This window comes from Phoca vitulina, unplaced genomic scaffold, assembly GCF_004348235.1.
Source record: "Phoca vitulina isolate PV1807 unplaced genomic scaffold, GSC_HSeal_1.0 scaffold12, whole genome shotgun sequence".
NCBI lineage: Eukaryota > Metazoa > Chordata > Mammalia > Carnivora > Phocidae > Phoca > Phoca vitulina.
This window is the reverse complement of record NW_022589715.1, coordinates 1,880,330-1,888,298: the sequence shown is the minus strand read 5'-3', so window position 1 is coordinate 1,888,298 and position 7,969 is coordinate 1,880,330.

The following is a 7,969-nucleotide window of genomic DNA, read 5'->3' as shown; positions in this document are numbered from 1 at the left end:
ATGATCTCAGGGTTCTGGGATGGAGCCCCTCTTCAGGCTACCCACTAAGCAGGGAGTGTGCAAGGAATCTGCTTGTCTCCCCCTCCCTCTGCCCCTCCCCCTGCTTGCACGCATGAGCACATTCTCTAAAATAAATAAATTAAAAAAAAAAAAAAGAGTAAAATAGTGGGATACAGATTGTATCAAATTTCACATTTTCAAAGAATTTTCATATATATGAATCTTATATAATATATCAACTCCCTGAGGAAGGTAGTACAAGTACTACTGTGATCATTTTATTGATAAGAAAATTGAAGTTCAAATAATTTAAGTGACCTTAAAGAGTGACATTGCCCAAAAGTGATGAAGATAGAGTAAGGATTCCAAGCTTCTGACTTCTCAACCTGGGCTGCTCTGTATAATCACCAGGGAGACTTGCCAAAAAAAAAAAAAAAAAGTATCAAGGATTTGGGGACCATGGAAGGGGAATACTTGATTTTTAATCATCCCAGAATCCTTTCCCCTCTACCCAAATCTGAGAGAACAAATTTAAACACCCATAGCTACAACCAAACTAGGGGTATACATGAACCCAAAAATATGAGCAAGAACATGGGGAAAACCAGCAGCAGCAAATACATACACGTTATCCACATCTGCCTTGAGGAAGAGCAAGACGACAAAGCAGCTTCTAATGGCTCTGAGAACCAGAGAGCCCGCAAGTGCAAAAACACTCACTGAAAAGTGTGATGCCAGGGTGGGAACAGGTGCAGAAACTCAGAGAGCTTTTCCCGGCAGCACATTACTGTGGGGGGTGGGGACCATTTAACTAGATATGGCATGGGCAGTAGGAGCCCTGTGAATTTTCCAAATGAAGAAAGGGAAGTTCCCATGCAAGACAAAGCCATACCCTGAGGAAAACACCAATTGAGCAGCACAGGTAGAACAGACCAAAGGAGAAAGAAAACCCAGATGGAAGTCGGTGAAGGGTACAGAGGAGTCGAATTTCAGAGACCACTATACTTTTCTGAAATCATTTCATGAAAATAACAAAAAAGGTAGTTCTAAAGCCCTGAATCTATCCTGGATCACCCTTCTTGTCTAAAATATGGGGAAACTTACTTCTCTTTAAGATGAGCAAAAGAGAAGACATTTGGTTAAATTCCATTCCATTATTATAAAATATATATCTAGCAGAATATAATAAAGGCTCTTCAGAAATATATGTTCACAAAACTCTATCCTGATATTTCAGAAAAAAGAAAAGTGAAAATATTCATTATAAGAAATGACAGAAGCTGGGGCGCCTGGGTGGCTCAGTCAGTTGAACATCTAACTCTTGATTTCAGCTCAGGTCTTGATCTCAGGGTCAGGGGATCAAGCCCCACATAGGCTCCGTACTCAGCCAGGAGTCTGCTTGGGATTCTCTCTCTCTCCCCCTCTGCTCCTCCCCCCACTTGCTATCTCTCTCTCTCTCTCAAATAAACAAGTCTTTTTTAAAAATTATAGAAGCTACGAAACACAGCATAAAACAGAATTAGAAACACAGAGAAATGAAGTGATTGGAAAAAGGAAGCTTCTATGAAAGGATAGGGGACAAAACTCAGGAAAGAACATCAATAGAAGAAAAAAACTGCTTTAGAAATGAAGACTCAACTTGAAATCACTCAAAAGCAAATGAACACCATGGATAATGCCTTAAGAGAAACAGAAAGTGGAAAAGAGGAAAGTTTTAAAATAAAAAAATACAAAGATTTAAAATATTTTTAAGAGATAGCATAGCCATGATATATTCTAGTAAAAGAACTGGATTTCAGGGGAAAAATGAGAGACAGAGAGAGAGGTCTGTAGGTAGCAAGCATGCCTCCCCCCTTCCCCAAAGTCACTTGTTAAGGAAAAAAAAAAACAAGTTATTATCAGACATTTTGACTTTATGTCAGAAGAAAATGAAGCAACACGTAGGATACATATGGAAAATAAAATGTGAACCACGCTGTATTATCCAGCCATACATAACTTCAAGTAAAAAGGGCACAACTGTTACTAACCTGTCAAAACAAACAAGCAAACAGCTACAACAACTCTTTCTCTACCAAAGAAAGCTTCAGATAACCAAAATGACTACAGAAACACTGATTAAGATATGGTGGTAAATATTATATATTCATCTGTAGAACTAAGATAAGATGATGATCATAATGGAAAAAGTATAATGTGTGATGGTTACAGTCTCTGATTATAATAAAATGGGGGGGGACCAAACCAGGGACATATATAAAAAGGAGAGTGAGATCACTGATTGCCTTTTGGTACAACCTAGGAGTAAAAAAATATTTCAAATAGGTAGTGGAAGAGAGGGAAGAAATTAGTAGTAAATTTAAGATTTCTGGTAGTCGGGAACAAATAGAAAGTAGCCAGAGAGAGAAATGAGAAGGAATGAACTACTGGTAGACACTACAACATGGAGGAATCTTAAAATAAAAATACTGAGGGAAAGAAGCCAAAAAGGGGGGGGGGGTACAGAATGTATGACTCAATTAGTATAAAATTCTAGAAAATTCCTGCTAATGTACAATAGCAGGAAGCCAATCAGTGGTTGTCTGGAGACAGAGAGGGGTTGGGGGCAGGAGGGTCAGCAGGTAGGGATCACACAGATCACGAAGGAGCAGGAGGAAAGTGTTAGGTTGACAGGTTTATTCTCTTGATTGTGCTGATGGGCTCACAGTGTTTGCATATGTCAAAACTTACTGAATTGTACACTTTAAATTGTTTTTTATATGTCAATTATATTTCAATAAAACTATTAAAAAAATAAAAGGGCCATACTTGAAGGCAATAAGGCATGAGTAATTTAATACCAATAGAGTGACATTTATTCTGCTCCTAAATTGAGTATTTGGGCAGTTTTTGATGGAAATAAGTTCTCTCTGCTCCAGTCTTTGTCACGTGGAGAAATGGAACTATCTGAAGGCTCCCTCACTGACAGGTCTAGTGGTTGACACTGTCTGCTGAGACCACACCTGAGGCTGTTGGCCAGACCACCTACAGGTGAGCCCTCTCCGGAACCTGGACTTCCTTACAACGGTGGCGGGTTCCAAGGGTGAGCATCCTGAGAGAAAGCCCAGCAGAAGCTGCATCACCCTTTATGACCTACCCACCAGAAGTCATGCAGGGTTGTTTCTGGCTCATTCTGTTCACTGAAGTGTATAGTTTCAATGGGAAGAAAATAGATTGCTTTTGATGAGAAGTGGAAACACACGTGGGATTGGAAATATTTTTGTGGCCATTTGCATTTGGAAAATGCAATGTGCCATATGAGATATTAAATGAGCTCTGATGTTAATGAGGAACTGAGATTTTTGGCATGGAAGAAAAGAGATTCAAATGTAAAAGTGAAGAAATTAAAGAAAAACACTGCATTCCTGAATTTAAAAATATATACATATTTTTCAGCTCTATCTACTGGAAAGGCCTAGAAAATGAGCAATGCAGTAACAATGAGCATGCCTAGGATTCAGATTTGCATCTCTAAATAGATTTCTCCATAAAAACCTACGACTCCTTAGAGAAATGGCTGTTTCCAGGAATGTTCAAGACGAGCTTTCATACCAGAAATTGAGAATGCTATCGAAGGCTGCTAGGACTATGTCTGGTGGTCTCAGAATCCAAAACTGAGAGGCTTCTCTGGTCATTTGGAGGCAATTTAAGCATAAATAAGGAAAATAATTTTAAGATATTAAAATACATCAAATATTTCTTAATTCATGCTTTCATAATAATACCATTTAAAAAAACACTTCATTAGACCGAACTAGGGGAAGCACCTCATTATCTGAAATCTGATAACTGAAGGAAAAGAATCAAACTTTTTTTTTCTTTGCTGTAGAAACTATATCTCAGAGTAATCAAAGAGTTGATAGGGGAAAACTGCTCATTATAAAAGTACTCCAGCTAGTAAGTAAAGAATCATTGAACTCAAAGATCACCCTTTTGTAAACCTTAACCAAAAAATGAGTCTATCAGAGGATGCTAACATCACAGAAAGAGAAACAAGCAAAATTGTTTTGCCTAATGATGGATGTGCCCAAAACATTGATGAAATAGCCTTTCCAAAGTGATCTCATCTAAATTCTATCAAGCTCATAGCTCTAACTACCAATTTATAGGAGATAAAGGGAACATGTTTAATGATGTCACAGAAATGACCCAGTCTCTTTTCTGAATTGCAAGAAAGAAGAAGAGGTGGAGATAATCTACAGATTGAAAGAGACGTTAAGAGACACATTAACAAATCTCATGAATTCCCCTTATTTGAATCCTGATTTGAGCCATCAAACCATAAAAAATAGGAAACAGCTGAGGATGTGTGAACACTGACAGCACATTTGATTATATAAGGGGATTAAGTTATTAAGCTTTTAGTGGTCTGATGGTGTTGATTCTTTTAATGAGTTTCCTTTTAGCCATACACATATATACATACAAATATATGTACAAATGAAATTATATGATATCTAGGACTCATGTCCAAAAAATCCAAGAGAAGGAGGCAGTGAAAGTGGGAATAACTGGGGTATAGATGAACAAGCTGAACAATGAGTTGGGAGAAGCTGGATGATAGCTACATTGTCCCGTGGGTTCATTATATTATTTTCCCACCTTCTATATATGTTAAAGAGGTTCCATAATAAAGTTTAAAAATAAATAGTAAATAGGGGCGCCTGGGTGGCTCAGTCGTTAAGCGTCTGCCTTCGGCTCAGGTCATGATCCCAGGGTCCTGGGATCGAGCCCCGTGTCGGGCTCCCTGCTTGGGGGGAAGCCTGCTTCTCCCTTTCCCACTCCCCCTGCTTGTGTTCCCTCTCTTGCTGTCTCTCTCTCTGTCAAATAAATAAATAAAATCTTAAAAAATAAATAAAAATAAATAAATAGTAAATAACTAGATCCTCACCCCACCTCCACACATTCTGATTTAATTGTTCTGTTAATACCCAGGTTTGGTTTTTTGATTCCTGGGGAACCTTAATGAGCAGCCATGAATGAGAACCACCTCACTGAGTCACACACACAGATATACTCAGACCTCATAACATGAGGGAAACCATACAGCCTGTCACCTAGGTGACTGACTGATCTCAGCAAACACAAGTCTTAATAGAAATTAGTAGAGCCTTCGTGTATATGACTACAGTGTATACACAAATATAAATATGCTAAAATAGTATACGTTCCCGCTTGGTAGGAAGAAGGACCAGAATGTGGTGAGTGTTTTCTGTTTACAGAGCTAACTGGGGCAGGGCGGATTAGTGCAGAGCTAAGGTGCAAAGTCATTTGGTGACAGGGTGGCTGAGGCATTTGCCTGAAGCAAGAATGCAACAAGCTTGTATCTGACAATTTTTGGTTACAAATAACTCGGCTAAAGTACTCTTTATCACATTCCACTGTAAGTGCATTTGGTTAATACCACAGAGTGCTATTTTAAAGTCCATCTTGATTAAATGCTTGGCATGATGGTTGAAATTGAGCAACACTCAAGATGTGGAACGACTCAATATATCACACTCATGGAAAAAATAAACACACCCTATTTTTCTTATTGTGCAATTTTAAGACATATTAATATTGCTCTCTCTACTAACTGAAATGAAAAAAAACCCTGAGTCTCAACAAACCACCTTTTATTAACACTATTATTCAAAATTACCAGAGCAGGTTATAGCACAAGAGCAATTTTTCCAAAAAGGGTTTAAAATACAGCACTGAGAAGACAGTCCTGAAAACACAGAATACCATTATACACTGGAGCCCTCAGTAAGCTAGCTACAAGGTTTCTTTTCTTCCTTAAAAACATATTCCTGTAAATTGTTCTACTTAGAGGACATTTCAGGAAAATAAAATCTTTAAAAGATTTTATCAACTGTCACTGGTGCGTGTGGTAAAGGCTGGTTGAGTACTTTTTTCTTTTAAGAGAAAATTTGAGGCGGTACAATTTTGATCAAAATTTCACCAGAAGGCACCTATTCAGCCAGAATCTAAGTGATGTGGTCAAAGTAATGACAAAACCGGGGACCAGTTTCTTCTCAGGAACTGAGGGTGGTCATCTCATCCCAGAAGGCTGACGGTACTTGGGCCCAACATCTGGTTCAGCTCTCACTCTTCATTCCCAGCTTCGGTGTCCCATAAAAATATTGATGCATCTTTGACCAACATACGATATCCAAAGCTTTACTTGGAAACATGAATAGACTCTTAACTGTCCTCCAATGACCTCTCCAGAACACTTTCATGAAAGTTGTACTTTCCTTTTTTTTTTTTTAAGATTTATTTATTTATTTGAGGGGGGTGGACAGAGGAAGAGGGAGAGAGAGTCTTAAGCAGACTCCATGCTGAGCACAAAGCCTGACACGGGGCTCGATCTCACCACCCTGAGATCACAACCTGAGCCGAAATCTAGAGTCAGACATTTAACCAACTGTGCCACCCAGGTGCCCCGAAAGTTGTACTTTTCAAGTAAAAGGTACAAAATTGTGTTGTCAGGAGAGTACAAAGAGCCTAGGCCTTGGGTTTGACAGGTTGGTTGGGTGCCTGGGGACATTATTCTACTTATTTGAACTCCAGTATCTACATCTGTAAAACAGAAGTCAGATTACCTGCCTCATAGAGGGTAATTAAAGGTAAAAAATGATGTGTCTTACACATAATAGCTCAGTCAATGTTTATTCCCCAATTTACCCACCCCCATTAGAAGAACTGCCTCAAGGAAATGAAGGCAACTCTCGTTATCAAACATCTTTCTGACCTAGATAGCATCCCACAGAGGGCATTCCAGAAAGATTATTTTCTTGGGATACTGTTAGGGGATCTACTGAGTCACAAAGGGGGAAAAGGTAGTTAGTGTCTGTGGTCACATAAGTTTGGGAACTGCTGGGTTAAACCCCTGTCTTCAAGACTGCTTAGAGTTTTTCAACCGCTAATGGAAACTATGACTCTGGAGGGGAGACAAAGTGTGCTACATTTTCCAGCATTCTGGGCAGTAGAAACCTTTTTGTCAGGAACACTTACTAATACGCAAAGGAACTAATATTCTGTGGAACATGGTGTGGCAAATATGGGTCCTGGGAACTGAACTGACAAGAGCAGTGGGCAGTATTTGCTACCTCAGATGATAACAATGCTTTTCCTGTATCTTTTCTGTGCCTGGGATTACTCATCTGCACCACAAGGATGAAATACCCTCAGCCACTGGGTGATTTTCATCTTTTTCTTTTTCTTTTTTTGGATGTGGATGACTAAAAGTAAGCTGTTCACTCTTGTGAACAATCCAGTGAATAATTATAGTACCTGCTCCTTGGCAAATGAGCATGTTTTCTAAAGGTGCAGGGGTCACGTATTCAGAAATATAATTAGTTGGACAAAAAGGAATTTGACGTTTTTATACTTTTTTAATAGACTATTTAAAAGTAGGTTTGGGGGAACTCAGGGTCACGGAAATTCAAATTTTGTATGCACCAGTCAGATACATAATAAATAGCCATTCTGAAAAGGAAACTTTGATTTTGTTTAACAAATATCTGCTAATATCTGCTAATATCTGCATACCTACTATTTGCAGTATGCAGCATACTGGCTAGTAAACCACTAACCGTGATAGAAGGCATGCATCCCTTTGAACAACAAATTATAATGAGTCTATGTTGTGAACTTACGTACACCATAAAAGCTCGTGCTGGCTCTTTAGGTAATCACTGGCTTTGAACCTCTGCCACATCTGGGCTTTTAGTATGCTACAACATTTTAGTTTCAACCCTGCTTAGCAATGCCATTGCAGAAACCATTTTAACTAGTGCTCAAATGGGACAGAATATGTGTCGGTTGCCAAAGCAACTGCACAGTATGTGGTCTTGCACATCAGTTCCAGAGCAGCTGTGGTCTACTTTGGGGGAAGGTGAAAAGGAGGTCACTTGGATAGCAGTGGCTTCCAATCTACATA